The sequence below is a fragment of the Sorex fumeus genome, unplaced genomic scaffold (assembly GCF_029834395.1).
Source record: "Sorex fumeus unplaced genomic scaffold, SorFum_2.1 ptg000008l, whole genome shotgun sequence".
Classification (NCBI taxonomy): domain Eukaryota; kingdom Metazoa; phylum Chordata; class Mammalia; order Eulipotyphla; family Soricidae; genus Sorex; species Sorex fumeus.
The window spans coordinates 64,474,004-64,489,524 of record NW_026606065.1 but is presented as its reverse complement, the minus strand read 5'-3'; the positions used below and the strand labels follow the sequence as shown (position 1 = coordinate 64,489,524).

General features: G+C 38.4%; 1 pseudogene; it reads right to left on the bottom strand.

Moving 5' to 3' along the window:
- Nucleotides 1-2,790: 2,790 nt before the first annotated feature.
- On the bottom strand, nt 2,791-10,275 carry LOC130018169 (SAP domain-containing ribonucleoprotein-like; annotated as a pseudogene).
- Nucleotides 10,276-15,521: the final 5,246 nt, after the last annotated feature.

Sequence of the window (15,521 nt, the reverse complement as noted above, 5' to 3'; positions counted from 1 at the left end):
AACATGTAAATTGGTATGGGATTAAATGGTTTTAAAATCCTCTGACATTCTTGTATTAATAAGGTGAAAGAAAAGATATGAATTAAAAATTGCTAAGGTAAGTAAGCACATTAAAATTCACAAGACAATTAACCAAAATAAGAGACATAGGACGTATAACTTCCAAATTAGTATTAGGATATAGCACTCTCAATTTAAAAGGAGGTCAGAGGATGAGAAAGAAAGCAGAAAGACAGTATAAATTAAAATAAATTTTTTTCTTTTATTTTTTTTCTTTATTTTTTTTTGTTTCTTTCTTTTTTTTTATTACAGTTGTAGATTTACAATTTTTTGTGCTTGGGTTTCTATTATACAATGATCAGATACCCATCCCTCCACCAGTGCCCATTTTCCACCATCATGGATAATATCCCCCCACCCCCATCCCCCCACCCGCCCCTGCATCTGTGGCAGGGCAATCCCCTGTGTTCTCTCTCTCCTTTTGGGTGTTGTGGTCTGCAAAAGAGGCATTGAGTGGCAAACATGTTCAGTCCATAGTCTACTTTCGACATGCATCTCCCCTCCTGGGAGGATCCTCCAAACACCCTTTATTTGGCGTTCCCTTCTCTATCTGAACTGCCCTTTCCTCTAGGATATCATTTCACCGAAACTCTTCAGTGCCACCCTCAAGAACATCATGCGATGACTGGAATGGGAAGGAATGGGAGTGAAGATAGATGGTCGGCAATTACACCACCTCTGCTTTGCTGATGACATTGTTTTAATAACACCACACATCAGCCAAGCCGCACAAATGCTGGCCGACTTTGACCGTGAGTGTGGAAAGGTAGGACTACAGCTGAATCTTACGAAGACAATGTTTATGAGAAACAGCCTCGTTCCTGATGCCCCATTCGCTCTCAACGGAATGACCATCTCCGAATGCAACAGCTATGTGTACCTAGGTCGAGAAGTCAACATGACAAATGACCTGGCACCCGAGCTGCGCAGGAGGAAGATAGAGACTTGGAACGCCTTCAAGAACGTCGAAGAAATAGCTAAGAGGACGAAGAACCTCCGGCTCTGGGCACATCTCTTTGATTCCACTGTTCTTCCTGCATTAACATATGCCTCAGAGACCTGGGCCCTACGCAAACAGGATGAGAACGCTATTCAGGTCTCCCAAAGAAGAATAGAAAGAGCTATGCTTGGAATATCACGTTTCACTCAAATGAGAGAAAAAATCCAGAGTTCTGACATCCATCAACGATCAAGAATCAGGGACGCTGTCTCATTTGCCAAGGTGTCAAAAATCAGATGGGCTGGTCATGTAATGAGATTTAAAGACGACCGTTGAACTAGAGCTGTTACTGACTGGATTCCACGGGATGTCAAAAGACCACGTGGCCGCCCACTTACCAGATGGTCAGACTTCTTAATGAAGATCATGAACGATCAGTTTGAGGCTCTTCATGATCCCAGAGCGAACAGATGCCATTGGGCTACACTAGCAAGTGACAGGGACAAATGGAGGCGTTACTGGCGCCCACTAGAGCAAATGGACGACTAATGGGAAGTTAAGTGATAAGTGATTAATCACACATATTAATATTTACTTGGATAATATCACGCTGATAAGACTCGTAAGTGGATGAGTTCTGTCATCAGCACAGTGAAGAGGTTTGGACAATAGTCTAGCCTTTAAGAAATTTTATGGATAATAGTTAAACCTATAAAATTATTAACAATAATGGCCATAAGGTGGAAAAAAGAAAATAGATCTGGTTCATAGAAATCTGAGAAAGAGATATTTCAAAACAGCAGTTGTCAACAATATTGCTTACGAATCATATGCTACGATGGCTGGTGCAGTGGTACAGCATTTAGATCCTTGCCTTAAAACTTACTGACTTGGTTATATTCCTGGCACCCCATATGGTCTCCTAAGTTCAGTTCTAGTAATCTCTGAGTGTAGAGCTGGTAGAAAGCCCTGAGCAATACAGTTGTTGCCCCCAAATAACAAATAAATATTTTTTTTAAAAAGAATACACATTTAGGGGCAAAAAAGGACATAATTTCTACATCTGTTGCTTCGCCTAATTTAATTTCCTTTTCACTTTCAAGAGTATTTGACTTTGGATGACGCATAACATGGTGAATATAGTCATTGCTATATTCCTTTGAACCAGGATGGATAGCACAGCAAATAAGGTGCTTGCCTTTCATATGGCCTAGCAATTGTCAGTCTGTGGCACGGTACACGGTTCCCCAATGCCTTCCAGGACTTATCCCTGAAATCAGAGTCAGAGGTAAGCCCTAAACACAGCAGAAAATGTTCCCCTTCAGAAATAATTTAGTTGGACATGAATTTTGCTTGTATAATGACACCAAAAGATCAACATTTACATTTTATCAAACAATAAGAGATATAATATGAAACTAATACTAAATTTAAATACGTTTAGTTAATTTAACTAAGTGCATTCTGCTAGGAAAGCATTGTCAACCCTGTTTTCACTAGGATTAAGCATTTCTAAGTACCGAAGATTTTTTTTCCTTTTTTTAAAAAAATATATTAACAAGCAAAATAATAGTAAAACAAAAACAACAACAACAATAACAAACCATAAACAAACTGAAACTTTAAACAGCAGTAAGTGAAAGGGCTGCCTAAATTCACAGATGTACCCGGGGTATGTGCTCCCTTATTGCGAGACAAGATGTAGGCACAGGACCATGCGTTTAGATATTTCTGTGATCAGGAAGAATCAGAGAGCCAGAAACCGAGAGAGAACAGAAAGCAAAAGCTTCTCAATAGGTAATTCCAAAGCACTCTGCTCTTTTCCTCTTCTTTGCCTCTGTATCTTCTGTAGTTCCAATTCCAGCAGAACTTGTGACTATCCCAAATCGCTCCTTCCTCTTTTTTTTTTCTTTTTGGGTCACACCCGCAATGCCCAGGGGTTATCCTGCCCCTGCACTGAGGAAATACTCCTGGCGGTGCTTAGGGGACCATATGGGATGCCGAGGATCGAACCCAGGTTGGCCTGGACAAGGCAAATGCCTTATCAGATGTGCTATCGCTCCAGTCCCTCGGGCATCTTTCTAATTCTCCAAACTCATAGGTTTATTGAAACATTCAGTTCTCTTCTGCATCCTCTTAGTCTGTCGTATTCCAGATGTAGTTGTTACCACTTTTTTCTCTGTTGCCGCATCAACTGTTTTCCAGAGGGTTCTTCCTCTTTCACGGGCAGTTCTAAGGGCTATTGTTCTTCCTCTGTTTCATCTCCCAGTACGTCTTCTCCATTAGCCTCCTCTTCAGTGTGCTCTTCAAGATATACCTGTAGTCTGCTAATAAGATCTTGTTTGATTCCGTTGGTCTCTAATCCATGAACACTAGACATTCTTGCTTCAGCTCGGAAAGCTTCAGTTTATGGAGTTACATCGTCTTCCTGGTCTTTTGTTACACCCGGATTATTACCTCTTGATAATTATTTTTCCTAATCCTTAATTCTTTTTGTGTGTGATGGATGGCACACCCAGTAATTCTTAGGGTTTACTTCTGCCTCTGTGCTCAGGGATTTTCTGCATGGCTCAGAAGATCATATGAGTTGCCAAGGATTGAACCATGATCAGCTGCATGCAAGGTACATTACCTATCCGTTGTATTATCTCTCTGGTCCTCCTTATTTTTTAAATATTTTTTAAAAAATTAAGTTACTCCTATCTCTGTCACTGTATCACTGTCTCTGTCACCTGTTGTTCATCAATTACATCCAGCAGGCCCCGGTAATGTCTCCTTCGTTCTAGCTCTGAAATTTTTAAAAAGTGCCACATTCGAGGCTCTTTCAGGGTCAGGAGACTGAGACCCATCATTGTTACTGGTTTCTGGCATATTGAAAACACCACAGGGAGTTTGTCAGTCTCTGCTCTGCGGGCATACTTTTGAAGAGTGTAAAAATTTTTTTATCAATAAAAGAAATTTCCATTTTTTTAACTCTTGGACAAGTGATAATCTTTATATTTAGATTACCAAGTTTTCTAAGTTTAATTTTTAAGATCTTAAATTATTTTTTTTAATTAAATTATATTTTTCTCTACAATACTCTTTGCCTGCCTGTAAGTATTTTGAGATGTGTGACTCCCTTCCCCATTTGACTTAAAAACACATTTATGATAAATAATACAACCTCTGGTCCTAAAATTGTTAGGCTTTATTGAACTGAGTAATCCTATTTAGTAAATTGTGAAATCTCTTATTTGTGTTTCATCTAAAATAATTCTTACACAAAGAAAAACTATATTTTGTGAGTGAGTGACTATTTTTGAAAAAAGTTTTCAAACACATAGCTCCTCACTATTTATAGCAATCCTTCAATTCATTTCAAAGACCATCTAGAAAATCAGGCTCCACAGTGGCTCAATAAAATGTCATAGCATTTAAATAAAAACTCAAATTAATTAAGTGTCCTTGTTTATAAAGCAAACAGCATAAGTAGAATATAGCCTATCGAGAGTATCTCAGGAATGACTGTTGTGTATTCTTAGACCACAACATTAATGTGCTCTTTTATGGTTTCATAGTGTAAATTCATTAGTTTTTTTCAGGAAATAGACTAGAATATACTTCCAATTAATCAGTGTAAGAGAGGAATTGCATTCCTATCCGTAGTCTGCTCCTACTGGTTATATGATTAATTGTTAATTGATTGTTTTTACCTTTAGCAGTATTCACAATCTTCTTATCAACTTGAAAACAATTTTTTTAAATAGCATCTCTTTGTTGTTTACTTTTAGCTTCAATAAAGATACTGTAAATTATAATATTAGATGTAGATTTTTTTATGCTTGTCAGTTGTTTTCAGTTATCTATGTTCAGAAATTTATGACAGATATTTTATTTTATTGAAAGCCAGTTAGATACATGTGTTTCATTTAATATGTATTTATTTCTATTAAACTTTCATACATTTATTTTTTAGTTTAAACATCATGAGATACACAGTTACAAAGCTTTCATGACTGAAAGGCTTCAGTCATATAATGTTGTAACACCCATTTCTCCACCAGTGTACATTTCCCACCACCAATATCTGTGTTATCACTCATGCGATTACCCCACCCCACCCCACCTCACCCCACCCCATCAGTCCTAACTCTATGGCATGCACTTTTCTTCTTTATCTCTCTATATACTTTTGAGCATTGTGGATTGCAACACAGATACTGAGAGGCCATCATGTCTGGTCTGTTAACAACTTTCAGCACACATCTCCAGTTCAGAGAGAACCCTTCCTAGCATCATTGTCATAGTGGTCCCATCTTTACCCCAACTGCCTTATCCCCCAGCACTTGAGACAGGTCTCCAACCATGGACCATTCTCCTAGCCCTTGTTTCTACTGTTTTTGGGTTTAGTCTTATGCTATTTTTTATTATACCATGCAAATGAGTTCAGTCATTCTCTCTGTCCTCTTCTTCTGATTCATTTCGGTCAGCATGAAATTTTTTAGTCCATTATTTTCTAAGCTAATTTCATGACTTCATTTTTCTAACAGCTATATAATATTACACTGTGTAGAAGTACCATAGTTTCTTTAACCAGTAATCTGTTCTCAGACACTCGTTTTTTTTTTTTCCAGATTCTGGCTATTGTGAACAGTGCTCCAGTGAACTAACAAGAACAGGTGTCACTTTACTGTGTTTTTGCACCCTGGGGGGCATATTCCAAGATGTGTATTGTTGGGTCATATAGAAACTTAATTCTAGATTTTTAAGGAATACCCATAATATTTTTTTCCAAAAAAGGCTGGACTAGACGGCAATAGGCATTCCCTCCAGCAATGAATGAGAGTCCCATTCTTCCTTCATCCATAACTGCACTGATTGTTCTTGTTTCTTGTTTTTTGGTGCAGTTTTTTTTAATGTGTGCCAATCTCTATGGTATAAGATGGTATCTCATTGCTGTTTTGGTTTGCATCTCCCTAATGATTAGTGACGAGATAAAATCCAGATCCTGGACGAGAACAGTGCAGTCTTTTGCCCCCGCGCCTGGGTGTCCCTCGCCGGGACCCCTTGGAGGGGAGCGGATTGAGCTTTCCTCCCCGCCCCGACCGGGGCTCCGGCAGCCAAAGACCTCCAGGACCAGCCACCACCATGCTGAGACCACTCTACGCACACATGAAAGTACTGGCAGAGGGACAAAGCCACGCGGGTTCCGGGGCCGAGACCTCCAAGCCTACTAGGATTGGAGTCGAGCATCTTCCATCCAGATCCTCCAAATTCCAGCAGGCGGGGGTCACACCCACCACCTGGCCCCCTGGCGCCATGTAATCCCATCAGCGGCCAAGACTCAGAGACATCTTATCAGAATTTTTTATTATGACATCTTATTATCTCATTCCTACTTTGGACAAACTTGCAGGCTATCGAATGTAGCCTGCCCACAGGGCAGAGTCTGGCAAACTCCCCGTGGCGTACCAAATATGCCAAATACCAGTAACAATGATGGGTCTCATTCTCCTAAAGAGCCGTGAATATAATCTCAGGGCTAGGATGAAAGAGACGTTACTGGGGCCTGCTCGAGGCAATCGACGATTAACAGGATGATGAAATGAAAAAAATGAAAATGAAATGATTAGTGATATTTAGAGTATTTTTTCCTGTGCCTTCTGGTTTGTAATTCTTTTTGAGGTAATTTCTGTTCATTTGTTCTCCCATTTTTTTCATCTTAGGAAATTTATATCCTTGAAACCAGTTTTACAAGAAGCATTAAAGAGCTTTGATAAAGAACAAGATAAACTTATCAGCATTCTCTACAATGACATTTACTCATAATGCTTATGGTTGCCCTCTACTAGATTAAGGAAAGTCTGTTTACTCCCAGCCTGCTAACAGATTATTATACATTTTCAGTCATGAATTAATATATCTTTTATATTGAATGTGCTATGTCTAATTAGTCTTTTCTATATCCCCTCTCTTTTTATTTATTTATTTATTTTTAGTGAAACACCACGAGGTACAGTTATAGACTTACAAATTTTTGTGCTTGGGTTTCAGTTATACAATGATCAAGTACCCATCGCTCCACCAGCGCCCATCCTCCACCACCACAGGTCCCAGCGTTCCTGCCACCCCTATCCCCCTCATCCCACCCTGCCTCTGTGGCAGGGCATTCCCTTTTGTTCTCTCTCTCTGCTTTTGGTTCTGTGGTTTGCAAAAGAGGCATTGAGTGGCAATCATGTTTGGTCTATAGTCTACTTCTCCCATTTTTGATGGGGTTGGAGGGTATTTTTTTCCTTTTGTAAAATTCTACCACTGCCTTGTATGTAGTATATTAACCCCTTATTTTATGTGCATTGGGTAAATAATTTTCCCCACTTTATGGGTTGTCACTATCTTGGTAACCACTTCTTTAAAGATACAAAAGTCTCTTAGCTTAACGTAGCACTGTAGCACTGTCCTCCCATTGTTCATCGATTTGCTCAGAGCAGGCGCAGTAATGTCTCCATTGTGAGACTTGTTGTTACTGTGTTTGCCATATCAAATATGTCACGTGTAGCTTTCCAGGCTTTTCCATGCAGGCAAGGTACTCTTTTTAGCTGCTGGGGTCTCCAAGATGAGTTGAAGAATCGAATCCGGGTTGGCTGCATCGGCCACTTGCAAGGCAAATGCTCTACCCGTTGTGCTATCACTCCAGCCCAGCTTGATGTAGTCTCATTTATTTATCTTTGCTTTTACTTACTTGGTCAGTGGTGTTTTAATTTCACAGATCATTTTAGGTTCAATCTCATGAAGGGTTCTGTGTATGCTTTGGTATTGTATGGACTTGGGTCTGATATTGAGGTCTTTAATCCATTTTGAACTAACTTCTGTGCCTGATGATAGACAGAGCTATGAGTTCATTTTTTTAGCATGTAACTGACAAGTCTTCCCAGAACCATTTATTGCAAAGCTTTCCTTTCTCCAATTCACATTTCTTTCTCCTTTCATGATCACAATCACGATCATCCTGTTGTTCATCGATTGTCTCGAGCAGGCACCAGTAATGTCTTCTCTACCTAGCCTTGAGATTTTAAAAGAGCCATTTCAATGCTCTTTCAGGATTAGGATGATGAGACCCATCACTGTTACTTGTATTTGGCATATTGAGTACGACACAGGAAGTTTGCCAGACTCTGCCGTGTGGGCAGGATACTTTTGGTAGTCTGCCAGGTTCTCCAAAGGAAAAATAATAAGATATTGCTCAGCCGCAAACGCGGCCGCGAGCTTCTAGGAGCTGTGTTTTATAGTCTCTGCATATTGGCCGTTTATGGGACCCACCTGGCGCTGGCGACAGCTGGTGGGTGTGGCGCCTACCTACTGGAAGATGGGGAGTCTGGTTGGAGAAGGCCCAGTCCTAATATGAGTAGGCTTGGAGACCTCAGCCCCAGGACCCCCATGCCTGGGTTTCTCTGCCAGTTCTTTCATGCATGAGGCCTGGCCGGAGAGTGGTCCCAGCATGACCATGGCTGGCTCCGGAGGTCCTCAGCTGCTGAGGATCTGTTTGGGGCGGGGGAGGAAGAGAAACTCAACCCTCCCCCTCAAAGAGGCCCTGGTGAGGACAGCCAGGCGCAGGGGCAGGAGACTGCACTGTTCTCCTCTCGGAGCTGGGTTTTATAGTCTTTGCGTCTTGGCCGTTGATGGGACCCACCTGGCACTGTAGGTAGCTGGTGGGTGTGATGCCTACCTACTGGAAGATAGGGGGTCTGGGTGGAGAAGGCACAGTCCCAATCAGAGTAGGCTTGGAGACCTCAGCCCCAATACCTGCATGACTGGGTTCCTCTGCCAGTTCTTTCATGCATGAGGTCCATCCAGACGTATGGAGAGTGGTCCCAGAATGGCCGTGGCTGGCTCTGGAGGTCCTCAGCTGCTGGGGTTCTGCTCGGGGTGGGTGTGGGGGAGAGAAACTCAACCCTCCCCCCTCCAAGGGGTCTCGGTGAGGACAGCCAGGCGCGGGACAGGAGACTTTCTCCTTTATCAAAAATTAATGATCATTTATCTGAGGCCTATGTCAGGATACTCATCTCTATTCCATTGGTCTGTGAGTCTGTCTCTATTCTAATACCATGATGTTTTTATTACTACTGTTTTATTGTACAGTTTGAAGTTAGGGAACTTTATGACTCCCATCTTCTTTTTCCCAAGGACTACTTTAGTTATAAGTGTTTTTTTTTTCCATATGCATTTCTGGAGTGTTTTGTCTATTTATTTAAAAAAATGCCATGGATATCCTTATAGGGATTGCATCGAATCTGTATAATCCATTGGGGAGTATTGTCACGTTGATGAGGCTAATCTTTCCTAGCCATGAACAGGGGATGCGTCTCCATTTTCTCAAATACTTTTTATATTTCTTAAAGTAGTGTCTTGTAGTTTTCTTTGCACATGTCTTTTACCTATTCAGTTAAAGTGATTTCAGGTACTTGATTTTCTGAGGCACAATTATGACTGGGAACTGGATATATATATATATATATATATATATATATATATATTGATTTCTTCTCTTTCATTATTTGTATAGAGGAAAGCCATGAACTTTGGGCTTTGGGTATTGATTTTGTATCTTACCACTTTATTTTACAAACTTATTGTTCCTGGGTGCTTTTTTGGTAGAGTCTTTAGGATTTTCTAAATATAGTACCATGTCATCGGTAAATACAGAGAATTTGACCTCTTCCCTTTCCTATCTGGATGTACTTCAAATCTTTTTCTTGACTAAAAGCTATGACAAGTAATTCTAATACTGTATGAAATACAAACATATAATAGAGTGGGAAAACTTGTTTTGTCCCGACTCTTAGAGGGAAGTCTTTTAGTTTTACTCCATTGAGAAAAGTTCTTTTAACTCCCATTTTGTTGAGAGTTTTTAATCAGAAATGGGTGGTAGATCTTGTCTAATGCTTTCTCTGCATCTATTGGAATGATCATATGATTCTTATCTTTTTTATTGATATGGGCTGGAGTGATAGCACAGTGGTAGGGCGTTTGCCTTGCATGCAGCCAACATGGCCGACCCGAGTTCGATTCCTCTGCCCCTCTTGGAGAGCCTGGCAAGCTACCGAGAGTATCTCGCCCGCACGGCAGAGCCTGGCAAGCTCCCCGTGACTATTTGATCTGCCAGACACAGTAACAACAAAGTCTCCAATGGAGACGTTACTGGGCCCGCTTGAGCAAATCGATGAACAACGGGAGGGCCTTTACCTTTACCTTACCTTATGTTGATTGAGTTGTTGAATGTTAAACAGTATTTGCATCCGTAGTGTGAATCCTACTTGGTTGTAGTATATGATCTTTTTGATGATTCAATGGGTTTTATTTGTTATTATTTTGTTTGCATCTATGTTCATCAGTATCTTTGCATCTATGTTTATCAGGAATATTGGTCTTTAATTCTCGTTTTTGTGATATCTCTTTCTGCTTTTCTTATTGATGTGATAATTGTCACGTAGAGGCTGTTTATAAGTGTTCCTGTTTATTCAATTTCCTGGAAAAGTTTGAAAATGATTGTAGTATGTCCTCTTTAAAAGTTTGGAACAATTCACTAGTGAATCCATCTGGGCCAGGGCTTTTGTTTTTTTGGGGAGAGTTTTGACTACCATTTCAATTTTCTTGATAGTGATAGGTCTGTTTAGATATTTCAAATCTGTGGTTCAGCCTTGGAAGGTTATAGGAATCTAGAAATTTATCAATTTCATTGAGGTTCTCTTGTTTCATGACATAACTTTTCTCAAAATAATCTCTAATGATCCACTGAATTTATGTGGTTTATGTTGTGATGTTCCCTATTTCATTTCTGATTCCTTTTATTAGCATTCTCTATGTGTGTTTTTATTAGCATTCTCTATGTGTGTTTCTTTGTGAGTCTTGCAAGTGTTGTATTAATCTTGTTTACTTTCTCAAAGAACCAGCTCTTAGTGTCACTGATCTTTCGGATTGTCTTTTTGACTAATAGCTCATTAATTTCTGCTTTAAATTTTATTATTTCCTTCTAGCTTGTTTTGGGCTCATTTTGTTCGTCATTTTCCAAGATGTTAAGTTGTGAGGTTAAATTACTCATAATTCTTTCTTCCTAATGAATGCTGCTTGCAGAGCTATAAACCTTCCTCTTAACATTGCTTTTGGAGTGTTCCACAAGTTCTAGTGGCTCATGTCTTCATTTCCATTTCCATTTTTTCCATGGTTCTTTCTATTTCTTCTTTGATTTACTCTCTAAACCACTGGTTGTTCAGTCACAAACTAATTAACTTTTAAGTGTTTACTTCACTTATATATTCAGTGTATAGTGGTCTTAAAAGATAGTTGTTACAATTTCTATTTTCTTAATTTTATTAAGTTATGTCTTGTGAATCAGTATGTGTCTATCTTGAAGAATGTCCCATGTGCAGTGAAGAAGAATGTGTATTCAGTTTTGAGGGGATGAAAAGCTCTATACATATCTACTAACCCCTTCTTCCATTTCTCCCCTTTAACAAAATATTCCCTTGTTTAACTTTAGTTTGGTTGATCTATCAAGTGGTGATAAATTAGTGTTGGAGAAATTTCAACTATTGTTGTGTTGTTATCAATGTTTTTTCCTTCAAGTGTTTGAGCAGTTCTTTAAGTATTTTGCTGGTCCCTCATACATTAAGAAGTGTAGGCTCTTCCTCATGTACAGATCCCTTGATCATTAAGAAATGACCTTCTGTCTTTTGTATCCTTCCATAATCTGAAGTCTTTCTGGTCTGATCATAGTATGCCTTTTTTTAAATTAATTGTTTGTTTGTATAATTTTTGTTCAGCATTTCACTTTGAGACTGTGTTTGCTCTGACTGTTCAGATATGTTTCTTAAAGGCATCAGTGTTGGGTTCAAATTTCTGAACCATCCTGCCACGCTTTTTCTCTTACTTGGTGCATTTAGCTAATTGACATTTAAGAGATTGCCGTTATGAGATTTTGTACCACCTGAAGGTGCTTGGTGTATTTGAGGATCTTGGCTGGAGCCATAGCACAGCGGGTAGGGCGTTCACCTTACAAGCGGCTAACATGGCCGACCCGAGTTCAATTCCTCTGCCCCTCTCGGAGAGCCCGGCAAGCTACCGGGAGTATTCGATATGCCAAACACAGTAACAACAAAGTCTCCAATGGAGATGTTACTGGGCCAGTTCGAGCAAATCGACGATCAACGGGAGGGCCTTTACCTTTACCTTGTCTTATCTTAAAGTAGCCTGTTTAGTTTTTCTTAAAACCATGTTTTTTTGTCTGTGAAATTCCTGACTTATTTGTCTGTGAATCTGTATATTGTTCCTTCAAGTATGGATGAGAATCTAGCTGGATAAATTATTTTTGGTGAGGCATTAATTTCATTGAGACTTTTCACGATATCTCTCTTACTGTCTTCAGGCCCAGAGAGTTTCATCATATGAATCCTCTGTAAATCTTAAGGATGCTCCTTTATAAGCAATTTCCTTCTTTGATCTTGCTGCTTTTTCTATACTACAATATACTATCTCTATGGTTTTCATTATTCTGATTAGGATGTGTCTAGGAGTATTTTGATTTGGATTTCTTTTAGCTGGTAGTCCATCAGCCACCTTAATATTAGTGTATGCATTCTTCAGCTCTGAAATTCTTGGCAATGATGACTTTGATAGTTCCTTCTTCACTAAGGTTTTCTTCCTCCGCCTATGGTACTCCAATGATTCTTATATTGTTCTTGAATCCATCCAAATGTTCTCCTGCCATCTGTTGGTTGACACTGGGGCTCTTTTCCATTCTCTGCTGTAGTCTGTAGGTTCCCAGTACCTCATCTTGGAGTTCACTGATTTTGTCCTCAGCAGCTGTTAATCTGCTGCTGAGGCCTTCCAGTGTGTTTTCATTATTACCTCCCAGGTTTTTCAGGTCTAACATTTCTGTTTGTATTTTTAGTTTGTATTTTGCCCAGCAGCTGAGGACCTCCGAAGCCAGCCACGGCCATGCTGGGAACACTCTCCACATGTCTGGATGAACCTCATGCATGAAAGAACTGGCAGAGGAACCCAGGCATGCGGGTCCCAGGGCTGAGGTCTCCAAACCTACTTGGATTGGGACTGGGCCTTCTCCAACCAGACCCCCCATCTTCCAGTAGGTATGCGTCACACCCACCAGCTACCACCAGTGTCACGTGGGTCCCATCAACTGCCAATATGCGGAGACTATAAAACCCAGCTCCCAGAAGCGCATGGCCAGATTCACGGCTGCGCAATATCTTATTATCTTATTTTTCCTTTGGAGAACCTGACAGGCTACCAAAAGTATCTTACCCGCAGGGTAGAGCCTGGCAAACTTCCTGTGTCATATTCAATATGCCAAATACCAGTATCAATGATGGGTCTCATTCTCCTATCCCTGAAATAGCATTGAAATGGCTCTTTTAAAATCTCAGGGTTAGGAAGAAGGAGACGTTACTGGTGAATGCTCCAGGAAATCGACGGACAACAGGATGACTGTGATCGTGATCGTGAGCATTCTGAAATATAGGCATTGTTTTGGGGTCTCATATATTCCTTTCCGTTATTTTGCTCTTTGACCTGTATGTTTTATTCTCAGTCAACCAAGCGAGAAACAACTCTGAATCTCCAGATTTAGACCATGTATAGAATTATGTACACGCAAAACTTTATGATTTAATATACTGCTGATTAGTTCCCCCAAATCATTATCTGTACTATCCCTTTGTAGGAGTTTAAAACTTTGGCATATAAAAATCGTAGGGAGGTACAATTCAGCAAATAGTATCCTATAAGAGATAAAATATATAGTTTTAACATGAAGAAGCTTAAACTTTGTCCAGAAGAAGAAAAAATCTTATCTGATTTACAAACGAGAAAATTGGGTCTGATACACTGATTTGTAGATAAAGTTACCTGTGTCAGAATACAGTAAATATTAGTTTTTATTAATGAAACTTATTATGTATGTATAATTCATATTATCCTAGGGTATAATTTATCATACTTAAATATTGTTTATCATTATATTTGTTGAATATTTCAGTGGTCTACAATAGTTTCTGCTTACTTTCTCCCATGTGCTTATGATATTTGGGACTTTTATATATAATTCATCCATTGACATTATTAGTAATTGCATCAATTACATTCATTTTTACAAGCATATTGTTGCTGATTTAATTTGTTTTCCTTTACTCAAAATGTTTTTCATTGAATTGAAGGAATAAAAAATATATATTTTTCAATCTATAATTTTGTAAGGCTGGAGTAACGAAAGCATATTTTACATGACTACTTTTTTAAGACATCATATATTTCAGTGCTTTCCATGAATATATATTATACCTTAATGCTTTCCCTACAAATTTCATATAATTTCATTCTGTAATTTTAATTGCATTGCTTTTTCTAATATCATATATTTTATATTCCAAAATCCTCCTTTTATCCTTAAGTACTGCATTTTATTTTTATGTGCCATATTTTCTCATATTCAGTAGTAGTTAACAATTATGATTTTATTTTAAATAGTAAAGCTCATTTTGAGTATTCATAAGTCTTACTTAGTTTTCTAACAAATCCTAGATTTTATAGAGAGAGAAAGTTTAACTATAGTAGACAGGGTAATTTTTCCCCTTAATTTTCATTCTTTTCTCTTTATTACTAGAAGATACAAGATATTTAAGTGCAGCACTATTCCTATAAAATTATTATTGGTTTGACTCTAGTCCACCCCTGAATGTCTTTTTCTCCTCTGCTGGAAACTTTCTTTCCCATACTCTTTGAAATCAGAGATTTTTTTCTGCCACTTTATTCTTAGTCAATTAGATCCAAAGGGAAGTGTTTTGATAAAGCTTTGTGTCAGCTTTATACTTTAATACTGAAAGGAAATCATGAAACATGAGTCATAGCTTCTTCGACATACCTCATTTCCAGATTTCTTGCATATCCTAGAGTTGCAACATTCAATATTTAACATTAAATCATCAGGATTAAAAGTGGAAAGAATGCTTCCTAAGATCGGGTATAAAATGGTATGATGAATAATTCAATCTTGAATTACTGTTAAGACACTGAGTTTTGAGAATGATGTTTCTGTACTACACAACTTACTGTTTATATGGGGATTTATTTAACATAAAAAATGATTTTCAAACAGTTGGGTGTATGTAAATTTGTATATATATAGATAGATACTATTAGAATTTATAATATGCACAGAATAGATATCAAGAATGCAAGAAATTATTCTTAGAAGAACTAGCATAATATAAGTAAAATTGATTCATATTTCATAATACACAAAACACAAAACACATTTTATCAAATCCCCTATGGAAAAATATTACTATATTATCTGTGCATAATATTTATAAGATTAATATTTACTCAGTTTATTTGACACATTTTCGTTCTCTTGATTTCAGTGATGATTCTATGCATAAATCAAATTTTAGACTTTAAGCATACTATTTATTATACATAAATTTACTTTAATAAAACTGTAAGTATATATTGAATAAAGAATTAT